At 46.6% G+C, this 16038-nt stretch overlaps 1 long non-coding RNA gene across 1 annotated transcript; it reads right to left on the bottom strand.

The window, feature by feature from the left end:
• Window positions 1–5205: 5205 nt before the first annotated feature.
• Window positions 5206–14232, bottom strand: LOC138984700 (uncharacterized). The gene is made up of 3 exons (XR_011461971.1): window positions 13934–14232; window positions 11592–12614; window positions 5206–9903 (listed from the first exon to the last, which is right to left on the bottom strand). It is a non-coding gene; the product is annotated as an uncharacterized lncRNA (long non-coding RNA).
• Window positions 14233–16038: the final 1806 nt, after the last annotated feature.

Raw genomic sequence — 16038 nt, forward strand, 5'->3', positions numbered from 1 at the left:
AGAAATCTGTGCTGTTTTCTACACCGTGGGATACACAGCCGACTATCTGGAGCCCCTGAGACCATCCTTCCCCCACTCTCCCTAACCCTCTTCCACCATCCCTGAGAGCCAAGCTCTCATGTCCTCTGCCCTGGAAGTAATTCACACCAAAGCAGGAAATGTTGAAAGATGTTACCCCCAGAGGCTTATAAAGTTATAGAGACATTTTTGAGCAGAGAAACCGTACTGTGATTGGTCTGGCTTGGGTTTCCATGGCCACTGAACCAGGCTTTTACTATAAATTCCCGTACAGGCTGATGGCTGATTTTGCTGAGCATTCACTTGCCAGTCCAGTCTCAGTGCCCTGCCTTTCACCTAACTCTACTGCCATAAGATCCGGTAGCCTGAGGGGGGCCTGTGAGTCAGACATCCCAGTGATGATGCGTATATTCAGTGCCCTGGTAGGGTTTCTGAATGCCGTTCTCCATGGACAGGACCAGGACTGGTGCAGACGTGCGAGGCCCTGGACCATCTTACATCAGAGAGTACGGAAGTGCCCAGAAGACCATAAAGGCATGTCAGGAGTCAGCGTAAAGGAACTGCTGCTGGCCAAATATGGGACATGTTGAACATTAAAACAGTGAATTCTATCCCATATTATAAAATAACCCATGAGTCATACTGACACATAAAGGGAAAACCTCCATAGCAGAAGAATTCAGCTAATAAGTAAAAGGAATGGTGGAGTTAGGTAATTCATGTTGCATATTCAAACAGGTGGGTGAAAGCGTGATGAGAAATAGAATACTTACTTTCAAAGTTTCTCTTCTCAAATTATTGATTACAAAGGAGAAATAGTAACTTTACGATGGAGAAACCTGGCAAACACTGTCTTCAGCACACAAATACCCTGCAGCTCTGCCACTTTGGCTTCCAGAAGTCAGCACTGCAGTGGCCACGAGGGGTGCCCTTTGTCCCTGTGTACATGCTGTGCTCAGCAACTTGTGCTCAGTGTCAAGCTATGCACTTGAGTGCAGATGAATTCAGGCCACGTACACATTGCTACACTGATTACTGACCAAGGAAGTACTTTCAGCTCAATAAATACCTGTTTCCTATGGATGGCCACTTGGCATACAGGTCAGACTTGACTTTGAATTTCTGCCAAACTGAGCTCAGGCAGGCTGCTTAACCTCTCTGAGCTTCAATCTTTCATCTGCATAAAGGAGATGATAATAATAATAACACCTATTGAATGAATCCAGAGAAGGCAATGGCACCCCACTCCAGTACTCTTGCCTGGAAAATCCCATGGATAGAGGAGCCTGGTAGGCTGCAGTCCTTGGGGTCGCTAAGAGTCGGACACGACTGAGCGACTTCACTTTCTCTTTTCAGTTTCATGCATTGGAGAAGGAAATGGCAACCCACTCCAGTGTTCTTGCCTGGAGAATCCCAGGGACAGGGAGGCCTGATGGGCTGCAGTCTATGGGGTTACACAGAGTCGGACACGACTGAAGTGACTTAGCATAGCATAGCATAGCATTGAATGAATCAGCAATTCCATTCCTAGTATTTTCTCACGAGAAATGAAAACATAGGTCCACACAAAGACTTGCACACGTATGTTCACAGCTGCTTTTTTTATGATAGCCCCAAACTGGAAACAACCCAAATATTCGTCAACTGGTTAGCAAAGAAAGAAAAAAACCAGGGCTCACTTGAATGACTTTCAAAAGCATTATGCTAAGTTAAACTAGACAAAAGACTACAGTGCATGATTCCATTTATATGAAATTCTAGAAAAGGCAATGGCACCCCACTCCAGTACTCTTGCCTGGAAATCCCATGGACGGAGGAGCCTGGTAGGCTGCAGTCCATGGGGTCGATAAGAGTCGGATGCGACTGAGCGACTTCACTTTCACTTTTCACTTTCACGTATTGGAGAAGGAGGTGGCAACCCACTCCAGTGTTCTTGCCTGGAGAATCCCAGGGACGGGGGAGCCTGGTGGGCTGCCATCTCTGGGGTCACACAGAGTCGGACACAACTGAAGCGACTTAGCAGCAGCAGCAGAAAAGGTAAAGCTATAGTGATCAGTGGTTGCCAGGAGCCAAAAGTGGAGCCTTGTCTGCAGAAGGATAATAGGAATGTTCTGTTTAATATGTCATGAACATTGCGGTGTGGTGGTGGTGAAAAGCTTGTATACTTTTGTCAAAATTCATCAAATTATATACATAAAATTGCTGGATTTTGTTGTAAATTAAGCCTAATAAAACTCATTTTTAAATACCTACTTTACAATGTCACTGTGAGGGTTAATGGAATGATACATATGCAGCCCCCAGTTCAGTGCCTGAGTAGGACAGCAGATCTAAAATAAGAGCTGTTAACCACGCACACAGTCTTTGACCATGCAGGCAAAATGTGTGGGCAAGAGGCTACCCAGGGGAGCCACCCTCTCAAGACGTTTTCAGCTGAACTGAGTGGTGGAGTAAGGAGAGCGCAGGGTGGCAGATTCTAAAGGAGGGACTGTGGAGCTTCCGAGCCCCACACAGGACGGTGTCACCGCCCTCGGGGCATCAGAAGCTTCTCGTGCCTGGGAAATGGGCACGCACTCTCATCGCGGAGCCACCCTGCTATCCTCCAGTTCAGACTCAGGAAGTCCTGCCTGGGCACCACCTCCGCGGGCCGAAATGGTGAAAGTTCACGCCGCCTGCCGCCGCCCACGCCTTCGGCTGCCCCTCCCTGCACCCTGCCCTGTGCAGCGTCGTCCCATTCCTCGCTAGGGCAGAGCCCCACACCCACACAAGGGAATACACATTCACTCCAGTCTGGAAGCCTTTAGCCCGAGGGTCAAACCTTCGCTCCAGGGCCCCGGCTGGCGGGGAGGAGCAAAGGAAAGACAGCAGCGCCAAAGACAGCCTCACGCTTACAGCGAGGGATCGCAGTGTGTTTATGTGTGTTGTGTCTTGTTGCTTGGCAACCAGGTCTGGGCCGCAAGCGGGCTGGGGAGGAGGGGGGTCTCCTCGCGGGAATGGGTTGTGGTGACTCATTCCTGCGCACTGTGGCCCCTGGGACGAGGTTACCAGGTACACGCGGTTTCAGGCTGGGTACAGCCGGCCAGGCTTCCTCTTTGGAACCGAGCCCGGAGCAGCAGGAGCTCCTGGTAGGAACACCAGGTACAGAGAGTCAGACCACTGCTGGGGTCCTGGTTTTGCCAGCTGTGTAGGCTTGGGCTACACAGTCCCTTAACCTTAACCTCTCTGACCTCAGCCTCCTCATCATGACAGGAAGCCTATGAGATCATATTAAGAGTGACTCCTTACTGGGGGCTTACAACAGACTTTAAACATATTACCTCATTCACACTTATCTCCCTGTTGAATTTGACAATGAGGAAATTGTAGTCCAGGGCAAAATAAACTAACTTTCCTAAAATCACCTAAATTGGAGGTGGTAGAAACAGGATTCCAACTTGGTTCTCTGTGGTGCAGCACCCTGTCTTTTCATTGTGACATTCCACTTCAAGTGCCCCGGGGGTTCAGGGACTGAGCTCCTGGGCTCAGCCTGCAGCAGTTCTCCAGGGCGGTCCCACAGCTGGAGGGCTGGAGAATTCTGTCTGACATCAGGGGCAGGTCTGACTCTTGCAGATGGTCCCTGCACTTGGCTGGGAGAGGCTGTGACTGCCTTCATGCCTCAGCCTGTCTCCTCTCACTGGAAACACCAGTTTCCCTTTTCTGTTCTTGCCTCACCTCCATAGGCTATCTTCCAAGTGCTGTATGATGTCAGACTTTGACCAGTCTCCTTACAGCTGCAGGAATCTCTTGAGTCAGTGTAAAGGATACAGATCTGGCCACATCATTCTGTAACAGACCAGGGTTGTTGGCCTCCTTAGTCAATAGGAATTGATAAGAGGCCAGACAAGAAATTCAGGAAGGCTTTATTGGGGCCCTACTGCAGCAAGAGGGAGCAAGAACAAGTAATGGGTTCCCTTGCTCTCTTGCAAGTGAGCTGGTTCCTTATATGAGGTGAGGGTCAGCCCAGAGGGGTGGCTTTCGTGGTTTGCCCACCGCCTTTGGTGGTGTTGAGTGCAGGGAACATGCGCTGTACGCTGCTTTTGCTCTGGACCCCTGCTTTTGCTCCCAGCTCTTCAGAAGTGGCAGTTGGGGTTTTTGGTCTTTTTGTTTCTTATTGTCCATAATTTGTCCCAACTGCACATGTATATCAGAGAAGGCAATGGCACCCCACTCCAGTACTTTGCCTGGAAAATCCCATGGATGGAGGAGCCTGGTGGGCTGCAGTCCATGGGTCACTGGGAGTCAGACACAACTGAGTGACTTCACTTTCACTTTTCACTTTCATGCATTGGAGAAGGAAATGGCAACCCGCTCCAGTGTTCTTGCCTGGAGAGTCCCAGGGACGGGGGAGCCTGGTGGCTGCTGTCTATGGGGTCGCACAGAGTCGGACACGACTGAAGTGACTTAGCAGCAGCAGCAGCAGCAGCACATGTATATAGTTATTTTTAGTCCCTTGCAGTTTCTTTGCATTTGGTTGCTCTGGAGATATATGTCCAGATGGAAGCACTGCAGCAAAGGGTCCCAAGTCCCAGTCTGTCTCAACAACCCTTCACGGAGCACCTCATTGGCCTCCCTGCCCATAGGATGAAGTTTAAACTCCATTGTGTGGCAGGCAGTCAAGGCCTCCATGCTGGGGCCTCTGCATCTCCAACCCCTCATTGTTATTCTCATCATGCCCTGTTCTCCAGCCCCCAAATCCTCAACCAGCCCCACCTTTCAGGCCTGCAGTTTCCCTGCTGAACGCCTCCTCCCCTCCCCTGACTCCCTCCACAGGCCTCCCGACAATGCTCTCCTGAGGCCCTTCCCAGGCTCAGTACAACTCAAGCAGGCAGGGCTTCACTGCTCCATTTTACAGGGGAGGAAACTGAGGCTCAGAAGGATGACTTTTCAACAGTCACACTCCCATCCTGCCGGGCTGACAGTTTCACTCTCACCCTATTCATCTCTGTCACTGCAAGGTCTTCTGTGGCTGCTTGTACAGCTGCCTCCCAATGAGACCGAAAGCACCTCAAGGGGAAAGCACCCCAGCTTCACCTTGCATGCCTGCTTCTGCCTAGGACGAGCTGTGTATATTTGCTGAGTAAGCAGATGCGTGGGTAGGTGAAGGACAAAATGCTTATTTTGTTGTTAAAAACTGTATTTATTTTTGGTTGCACTGAGTCTTCGTTCGCTGCATGCAGGCGTTCTCTAGTTGCAGTGAGCCGGGGCTACTCTCACCGCTGCAGTGTTCGGGCTCCTCATTGCGGTGGCTTCTCTTGTTGCAGAGCACAGGCTCTAGGCTCACAGGCTTCAGGAGTTGAAGTTCGCAGGCTCTAGAGCACAGGTTCAGGAGTTGCGGCGCACAGGCTTAGTTGCTCCATGGCATCAGGACTCTTCCTGGACCAGGGGTCAAATCCATGTCCTCTGCACTGGCAGGCGGATTCGTAACTACTGGACTACTAAAGTCCCAAAACATTTATTTTAAAGAGCCAAACGCCTCCAACATTAGGAATTTGAGACTATGGAATAAGGGCAGGAAGTCACTGGTTCATGATCCTTGTTGGCCTACTTTCATCTAGCTCTGGACACTTTAAAAAAATCTAGTCTTATTATTCAGACCTATTTCTCCCCAACAGCTGTAAAAAAGCAGTTTTAAATGCTATAAGTAAATGTATCCTGAAAAGCCACAGCCATTTGGACACTCACTCCCCTTCTTAGGACCTCTGTTTCCCCCCATGCACAAGAACAAGTCAGCCTAGAGGGGTGTTTTTTCAAACTGCAGGTCCTGATGCATTCGCTAGTATGTTCTGAAATCAAAGTACTGGGAAATAACCTGCATTGGGTAGAAAATGTCACACAAAACACGACTATTACGTTGTGAAATTTTAAATTGAGTGTGTGTCTTTATGGTAGGACATTTTGTAACATATATTTTTAATTCTGGGTGACAATCAGGAGAGTACGAAAGCCCCTCTCCTTCAGAACTGAAGTGCAGGTGGACCACCCACAAACACTTTTTGTGGTGGGTGAACGCTGCTGTAACAATCCATCCAGAACCCCTCCACTGTTCCTCAGTTTGAGAAAAGGAAACAATATAAACATTGTTAAAAAAAAATGCTTACTATAAAAAAAAGTATAGTTGATCTTTTCTGTACTGCTTTAAAAATAATAGATGCTGTGGTTAAAAAAATTTTTACATAGTACTGAGCCAAGAGAGAAAAAGAAAAATTATTCTCTCCCTTTCCACTCCCAGAGACAAGCTCTGTGTAGAGCCCAGTGGACTGAGGGGCACTGCTGCTCTGAATTTACCCTTTCGCCTGCTCAGAGGCCAGGGCCCCACAGGTGCTTCCAGCCAAGGACTGAGGGGCCAAGCTGTGACTCACTCTCAGTCCCACAGTCTCTGTGTCCCCCTGCCTCTCTCCACAACCCTGCACTTTGCCCCTCTCCTTCCCAAGTTGTCCCAACGCCAGCCCAGTTCTGCATTTTCATTTAACCAAGTTGAATCTGACTCATGCCTAGATCTTACTTTCTAAATATTGTTCTCCAGTGAAAAAAACTGCTGCTACTGCTGCTAAGTCGATTCAGTCGTGTCCGACTCTGTGCGACCCCATAGACGGCAGCCCACCAGGCTCCGCCGTCCCTGGGATTCTCCAGCAAGAACACTGGAGTGGGTTGCCATTTCCTTCTCCAATGCATGAAAGTGAAAAGTGAAAGTGAAGTCTCTCAGTCGTGTCCGACTCTTAGCGACCCCATGGACTGCAGCCTACCAGGCTCCTCCGTCCATGGGATTTTTCAGGCAAGAGTACTGGAGTGGGGTGCCATTGCCTTCTCTGGAAACAAACTAGACCTCCTAGAAAAAGGGTTGATCCCAAAGCTGGAACAGGGGAAGTACAAGATGAGCCTGGAACATCTTGTGTCAGACAATAAAGAAATGCTCAAATGGAGATGGGGTACATCACAGGCACAGGGACCAACTCGAAGATGTTCCCAATAGCTGAATGTGGTACAATCTGAGCAAAAATAAAGGTGTGATAGTAATGGGTTATTACCCATAGATTATATAGTGGAAGTAAGAAACAGATTCAAGGGATTAGATCTGATAGAGAGGGTGCCTGAAGAACTATGGACTGAGGTTCCTGACATTGTACAGGAGGCAGGGATGAAGACTATCCCCAAGAAAAAGAAGTGCAAAAAGGCAAAATGGTTGTCTGAGGAGGCCTTACAAATAGCTGTGAAAAGAAGAGAACGAAAGGCACAGGAGAAAAGGAAAGATATATCCATTTGAATGCAGAGTTCCAAAGAATAGCAAGGAGACACAAGAAAGGCTTCCTCAGTGATCCACGCAAAGAAATAGAGGAAAACAACAGAATGGGAAAGACTAGAGATCTCTTCAAGAAAAATAGAGATACCAAGGGAACATTTCGTGCAAAGATGGGCTCAATAAAGGACAGAAATGGTCTGGACCTAACAGAAGCAGAAGATATTAAGAAGAGGTGGCAAGAATACACAGAAGAACTATACAAAAAAGATTTCATGATCCAGATAATCACGATGGTGTGATCACTCACCTAGAGCCAGACATCCTGGAATGCAAAGTCAAGTGGGCCTTAGGGAGCATCACTACAAAAAACGTTAGTGGAGGTGATGAAATTCCAGCTGAACTATTTCAAATCCTAAAAGATGATGTTGTGAAAGTGCTGCACTCAATATGCCAGCAAATTTGGAAAACTCAACAGTGGCCACAGGAGTGGAAAAGGTCAGTTTTCATTCCAATCCCAAAGAAAGGCAATGCCAAAGAATGCTCAAACTATTGCACAATTGCACTCATCTCACACGCTAGCAAAGTAGTGCTCAAAATTCTCCAAGCCAGGCTTCAACAGTACATGAACCATGAAATTCCAGATGTTCAATCTGGTTTTAGAAAAGGCAGAGGAACCAGAGATCAAATTGCCAACGTCTGCTGGATCATTGAAAAAGCAAGAGAGTTACAGAAAAACATCTACTTCTGCTTTATTGACTATGCCAAAGCCTTTATTGACTGTGTGGATCACAACAAACTGTGGAAAATTCTTAAAGAGATGGGAATACCAGACCACGTGACCTGCCTCTTGAGAAATCTATATGCAGGTCAGGAAACAACAGTTAGAACTGGACATGGAACAACAGACTGGTTCCAAATTGGGAAAGGAGTACATCAAGGCTGTATGTTGTCACCCTGCTTATTTAATTTCTATGCAGAGTACATCATGAGAAACGCTGTGCTGGAGGAAGCACAGCTGGAATCAAGATTGCTGGGAGAAATGTCAATAACCTCAGATATGCAGATGACACCACGCTTATGGCAGAAAGCAAAGAAGAACTAAAGAGCTTCTTGATGAAAGTGAAAGAGGAGAGTGAAAAGTTGGCTTAAAACTCAACATTCAGAAAACTAAGAACATGGCATCTGGTCCCACCACTTCATGGCAAATAGATGGGGAAACAATGGAAACAGTGACAGACTTTATTTTCTGGGGCTCCAAAATCACTGCAGATGGTGAGTGCAGCCATGAAGCTAAAAGACACTTGCTCCTTGGAAGAAAAGCTATGACCAACCTAGACAGCATATTAATAAGCAGAGACATTACTTTGCCAACAAAGGTCCATCTAGTCAAAGCTACGGTTTTTCCAGTAGTCATGAATGGACGTGAGAGTTGGACTATAAAGAAAATTAAGCACAGGAGAATTGATTCTTTAGAACTGTGGTATTGGAGAAGACTCTTGAGAGTTCCTTGGACTACAAGGAGATCCAACCAGTCAATCCTAAAGGAAATCAGTCCTGAATATTCATTGGAAGGACTGATGCTGAAGCTGAAGCTACAATACTTTGGCCGCCTGTTTCGAAGAACTGACTCATTGGAAAAGACCCTGATACTGGGAAAAACTGGAGGCAGGAGAAGGGGACGACAGAGAATGAGATGGTTGGATGGCATCACCTACTCAACGCACATGAGTTTGAGTAAACTCAGGGAGTTGGTGATGGACAGGGAGGACTGGTGTGCTGCAGTCCATGGGGTCACACAGAGCTGGACACCACTGAGTGACCGAACTGAACTGATAACTCATAGAATGAAAAAAACACTCAAAAGTCCATACAAATATAGAAATAAAGGAATACATAAATAAATGGGGGAAAGAGACAGCTCTTTTTTTTACAGCAGAATTCCAATGAACCAATGTAGAAAGAATAATAGTAATATTTAGAAAAACCACCGTTTGGTAAAAACTATAGTAATAACTGTTGCAAACAAGTATGATCTAATCTAAACTTAGAGGGGGGAAAAGTACCATGAGAAACAGGATATTTACATAGTCATAAAGGTTCTCCCCACAGGATGTTTATTAATTACAAAGAAAAACAGTAACAGTGGAGAAATCTCAAGGACACATTTAAGTGATCAAAGTTAAAGTTACCATGACTAGTACAGGCACACATGGGAGATATTTTGGGTTGGGTTCCAGACTGCTGCAACAAAGCAAATATCGCAATAAAGCAAGTCACACTTTATTTTCCCAGTGCCTATAAAAGTTATGCTTACACAATACCTTAGTCTATTAAGTTTGCAATAGCACTATGTCTAAAAAAACAATGTTCATACCTTAATTTAAAGATACTTTATTGTAAGGAGTGCTGACTATCTTCTGAGCCTTTAGTGAGAGGTAGTAGGAACACGAAAGGTCACTGATCACAGACAACCGAAACAAATATAATACAGAAAAAGTTGGAATATTGTGAGAATTGCTAAAATCTGACACAGAAACACAGTGAGCAAACGCTGTTGGAAAAACAGTGCAACAGAGGCACCTGATGCAGGGCTGCCACAAACCCTCAATCTGTTAAAAAAAAAAAAAAAAGGAACATAAGTGAAGTACAACAAAAGCAATGAGCAATAATTGACACAACACCTGATGTGGTATCCCGAGCCAGGCACACCATCACTTCCGTGGTATGATGGTGTTATGCCTAAAACGCATAACCTCAATCTAGTAAGGGAAAAAAAAAAAAAAAACCCATCAGACAAACCCAAAGTGAGGAATAGCTTACAAAACAACTGCCCCAGGGACAAGGACTGAGGAACTGTCCCAGATGGGAGGAGACCCAGGAGCCAAGACAAGCAAATGACATGTGGGATTTTCAAAATAGAAAGACTGGGTGCTGGCAGACAGTGTTGGGAGGGGGCAGCCTACAAGATAGCAAGTAACTTTCAGCTCAGGGCTGCCCTGAATGCTATTTCTTTGGCTTCATCCACTCCACTGGGCAGTAGAGAGGCTAGCTGGAGCTGTCTGTGGGGAGGCGGACAGAAGGGAGAATGGGAGGAAGGCCGAGTATGTGGGCTTGGTGGTGTTACATTTGTTCCTGACACCTTTGTGTAGGTTGGAAATATTTTTAAATAAAAATTTCAAAGCAATATACATGCGACAAAATTCAAACACAACAGTGAAAAGTCTTCTTCCTATCCCCAGCTCCTTCCTCCTCCCGCCCTCCCGCCCAGGGTGTCATTCGGTCACCCAGTCCTGTCCACCTCTTTTCGATGCCATGGACTGCAGCACACCAGGCTTCCCTGTTCTTCACCAACTGCCGAAGCTTACCCAAACCCATGTCCATCGAGTTGGTGATGCCATCCAACCATCTCAACCTCTGTCATCCCCTTCTCCTCCCGCCCTCAATCTTTCTCAGCATCGCTCCAAATCTTTGTTGTGACGAGACAAAGAACTGAGGAACATACACTCACATGACATATAGATGTGAGAGTTGGACTATAAAGAAAGCTGAGCACCGAAGAATTGATGCTTTTGAACTGTGGTGTTGGAGAAGACTCTTGAGAGTCCCTTGGACTGCAAGGAGATCCAATCAGTCCATCCTAAAGGAAATCAATCCTGAATATTCATTGGAAGGACTGATGTTGAAGCTGAAACTCCAATACTTTGGCCACCTGATACAAAGGACTGACTCATTGGAAAAGACCCTGATGCTGGGAAAGATTGAAGGTGGGAAGAGAGGAGGACAACAGAGGTTGATATGGTTGGATGGCATCAACGACTTGATGGACATGAGTTTGAATAAGCTCCAGGAATTGATGATGGACAGTGAAGGTGGCTTACTGCAGTCTATGGGATTGCAAAAATTGGACACGACTGAGTCACTGAACTGAACCTATCACTTTGTCTCTCACTGAATTCTTTCTGCGATGAGACACCAAGAATCTGAGCTTCATTGGGTCCTGAAACCAGGTACTGTGGGCTTTGGCTGGGTTCGAGTGCTAATCTGAGGTACTCCTTGGACTCCAAGGGACTCTCAAGAGTCTTCTCCAACACCACAGGTCAAAAGCATCAATTCTTCAGCGCTGAGCTTTCTTTACAGTCCAACTCTCACATCCATACATGACCACTGGAAAAACCATAGCTTTGACTACACAGATCTTTGTTGGAAATTAATGTCTCTGCTTTTTATATGCTGTCTAGGTTGGTCATAGTTTTTCTTTGAAGGAGCAAGCGCCTTTAAATTTCATGGCTGCACTCACCGTTTGCAGTGATTTTGGAGCTCAAGAATATAAAGTCTGTCACTGTTTCCATTGTTTCCCCATTTACTTGCCCTGAAGGGATGGGATCGGATGCCATGATCTTCATTTTCTTAATGCTGAGTTTTAAGCCAGCTTTTTCACTCTCCTGTTTCACCTTCATCTAAAGGTTCTTTAGTTCCTCTTCGCTTTCTGCCATAAGGGTGGTGTCATCTGCATATCTGAGGTTATTGATATTTCTCCCTGCAATCTTGAATCTGGCTTGTGCTTCATCCAGCCTGGCATTTTGCATGATGTACTCTACATATAAGTTAAATAAGCAGGATGACAATATATAGCCTTGACCTTGATGTACTCCTTTACGATTTGGAACTAGTCCGGTTCTAACTGTTGCTTCTTGACCTGCATACAGGTTTCTCAGGACGCAGGTAAAGTGGTCTGGTATTCTCATCTCTTTAAGAATTTTCCACATTTTGTTGTGATCCACACAGTCAAAGGCTTTAGCATAGTCAATGAAGCAAATGTATTTCTGGAATCCTTGCTCTCCCAGGTTATCAGAGTTATTTACCAAGAATTTAATGCACATCAGATAATAACAAACAGGTACATGTATTTATTGCCCATAGAGGCTGAGGGCTCTGACTTCAGTCAAAGGAAGTCAAGGAGGGTCATGGCAACTGAGAGCCAGAAGCCTCCTCCAGTAAGCGAAGGAGGACCTTTTCTGAACTGAAAAGAGAAGAGACAGATATGTCTGGATGCCATCAAACACATTTATATTGCACTAAGGTTTCAGGGCTTCCCCTGCGACTCAGCAGTAAAGAATCCCCCTGCAATGCAGGAGATGTAAGAGGTGGAGGTCAATTCCCGGTATGGGAAGATCCCCTGGAGGAGCGCATGGCAACGCACTCCAGTATTCTTGCCTGGAGAATTCCATGCATAGAAGAGCTTGGTGGCCTGTAGTCCATAGGGTCACAAACAGTTGGACATGACTGAAGGGACTTGCACGCACATGCAACAGGCTGCAACCTATTAGTAGGTCAAAAAATCAATTCAGTGTTTCATGATTTTTTTTTCATTATCATAATTTTTGAAAAATAGGAAAGATATTCTGGGGAAAAAAGGATGGGAAGAGATGAAACAAGTTGGACAAAACTTTAATCTTGAAGCTCAGGGACTGGTACATGAAAGCCAATTATATTATTCTATTTTTCTGTGTTTGAGACTTTCCACAATAGTCTCTGTAAAATATATCTTCTAGCAAGCTTTTCTTTCAAGAGAGATGCAAGAAGAAAGGAACTGACAGTGGCAAGAATGCATCAAGGTATTAAGGGTGAACTTGTATTAAGGGTTAACTGTACTAAGGGCAAATTTGTTACCATGTAAAATATGTTTCTTACTGAGGGTTGAGTTTGTTTTTGTTTTAAAGTTTGAAAAGCACTGCCTGGAGCCACAGCTGTCATAAAGGTTCTCCAGGATGCTTTTCCCCAGGCTGCAAGTGATAGGGTAGGTCGTCACCAGGGATCCACCTGGCAATAAACAAGCAGGCCTGACTTCCTTGAAATTTTACGTGAGGACTAGCCAGTTAATGGGTAACCAGGAGCAGAAACCACTCCGCTGGGAGTCTGTGGCCCCGTGGGGGACCCTGCTACAGCGCAGTTAGGGCTCCCAGGGGTGCTGTGGGACAAACCTGGTTTCCAGGGCTGCAGCCCTCTATCCCAGAGCAAGTTCAACCACAGAGGCCTGGGGGCTCTCCCGCCAGCTGACAAACCCTGAGGCAGCTCAGCTGGGCTGGAAAGCTTCCCAGGGTGGTAATCCCCCTCGGGCCTGAGTTTGCCCTTCCCACCCCCACCCCAAGACTTGCTCTCTGCAAACCAAGGGACCTCCTTAACAGCCAGGGCTGAGCGTGCCTCCTGTGAACGTACGGAAAGTGAAGCGCCTAGGCTTTGGGGGCCACACAGCCCCTCACGGGTGCTCAGCTCTGCAGCTGTCTTGCAAAGCAGCCACGGACAATACAGAAACAAATGAGCACTGCTGTTCCAATAAAACTTTTCATGGACGCTGAGGTTTGAATTTTATGTCATTTTGTTTCTTACAAAATAAATCATTTTTTTGGTACTTCAAAACCATTAAAAATGTAAAAGTCATTTTTAGCTCCTGGGTTGAACAAAAAACACGAGACAGTCGGATTCGGCCCGCAGGCCGTGGGCTGCAGACCCTTGCTTTGGAAGCGGCTATCCTCCCCGCTCTCTCCCCCTCCCCCATCCCTCGCTCCTCCTCCGCTCCCCGCGCCGGTCCCCAACTGCAGCCCAGACGCAGCGGCCAGCGGTCAGGGGGCGCTGACTCACAGGCTGACTCAGCTGCAGGCGTGCATCCAGCACACGCCTCGGCCGGGCAGCGGGGCGCCGGGCGGGCGGCGCAGCCGGCGGAGGTAGGGGCGTGGCGGCTGCCGCGCGGGAGTCGGAGCGGCGCGGGCCCGGGCGCAGGTCCCGCCACAGGAGCAGCTTTGCAGGATCCTGACCTCTGTGGGGCCGGGCAACCCGCGTTGCCGGGCGCAGTAGCCACGCTAGAAGCTGGGCCCGGAAGGACTACGACTGCCCCTGGCGCAACTCAAGCGCGTAACACCCAGAGCGCACAGGGGCGGAGACCCGGAGGGAGACCCCCGCTGCGCAGGTCCTGGAGCCAGTCCTGGGTGAGGAGAGGCCCGGGCGGCGGCTCCGCCCACCGGATCACACGTCCCCGTCCCGGCCTTTTCCCCCGCGGTCCAGCCTGGGCTGGTCTCCTCCAGGCAGCCTTCCCACCCGGACTGCTAGGAGCTAGATAGAGTCCGCCTCAAGGTGGCCGGGGCATCCTTCCTGGCACCTTCGACCTCGCTCTCCGCCTGCCTGTTTTGTGTCTGGCTTCGTCACCAGACTGTGAGCCCCTGGAGGGCAGCGACCGGGTGTCAGAAGGCTCTGAATCCCTGGGGTTTAAACAGCGCCCGGGGACAGGAGGAGGTAGACTTGTAGTGGAGCAACCAACTTTAGTGATCCCACCTGAGACACAGGCGTACCAGATCGCCCAAACCCATGATAATGTAATAGGTAAAAAATGCAGTTCTTATACCCATAGTCAACCCACTCCAGTACTGTTGCCTGGAAAATCCCATGGACAGAGGAGCCTAGTGGGCTATATAGTCCATGGGGTCGCAAAGAGTCGGACACGACCAAGCGACTTCACTTTCACTTTAGTAATATGTAAAAATATTCTACGCTTTGTGAAAATGACCAAATCATTTATTTGAAATGATACAATTAGAAGTACACATTATTAAAATATGAAAAATAGGTGTTTATTTGAAATTATATATTCTGTATTTACTTTTCTGTTACATAAGTGCTGTTGTTTAAACAATAGGATTAGTCACAATGGCAATAATTCATAGTAGGACGAATTAAACAAATAATATGCAGGAGAAAGAAATATACAAATAGTTTTAGAATGTTTCTGTCCTCTGATAGGGCAATTTTTTTTAATCCATTATGGGTTACTTAAATTTTGTATTAAATACATATGTATGAAAGGTTATGTACTGTATGATTGCAACTTTATGACATTCTGGAAAAAAGCAGAACTGTGAGAAGAATGAAAAGATCAGTAGCTTCCAGGGGTTGGGGGTGGGGCTAGTGGCAGGGATGAGTAGGTGAAGCACTACATCAACAGTGAATTTAATGTAAACTCTGGGCTTTAGCTGATGATGTTGGGTCAATGCAGGTTCATAGTAGCAATTGTACCACTATGTCAGATATGTAGATAATGGGGGAGGCTATGCATGTGTGGGGGTCCCCTGGATTTTGCTGTGAACCTAAAACTGCTGTACAAAAATAAATTTTTAAAAAAGATACATATAAGACTTTTGAAAAAGAGAAAGCAAATATAATAGGACCAATTACCAATATTTAAGTTAAAAAATAACAGTGACATTTCTGTCCTATGATACAAAGGCTTTTTTTTACCTCTATTTCCTTGCCTGCAGCCTTTAGGGAACACTTCCTTTATGTAGTGATCCAACTGAATGTGGTTAAACATAAAATTCTTTGACTTGCAACTCTGCTGTTATTGAGCCAACTTTATACTGATTCCGGCTGTCAGTCCAATGTAATGGCATCAAGATACCATTGATGGCACCAAATCATTTGAGCAGGGAATACTTAGGGTCTTACTAACAACAGCAGGTTTTTAGACTGTAGGGATTAGTTTCCAGCTCTCCAAAAATGTGCATCCACTTTGTACCTACAGGCTGGTTTTGGTAGACCAGCTGTTTGTGAGCTCCTTTGCATCTATAAATTCAGTGTATAGGATATCCATGTCTAAAATAGCCTTCTTTTTAAACATGTTGAAGCACTCTGGATGTCATAAGCGAAACCTCTATTTGTTAGGAAAAATGGTTTTAAAGCACAATGATATATGAACT

Source organism: Bos mutus, chromosome 2, assembly GCF_027580195.1.
Source record: "Bos mutus isolate GX-2022 chromosome 2, NWIPB_WYAK_1.1, whole genome shotgun sequence".
Lineage (NCBI taxonomy): Eukaryota > Metazoa > Chordata > Mammalia > Artiodactyla > Bovidae > Bos > Bos mutus.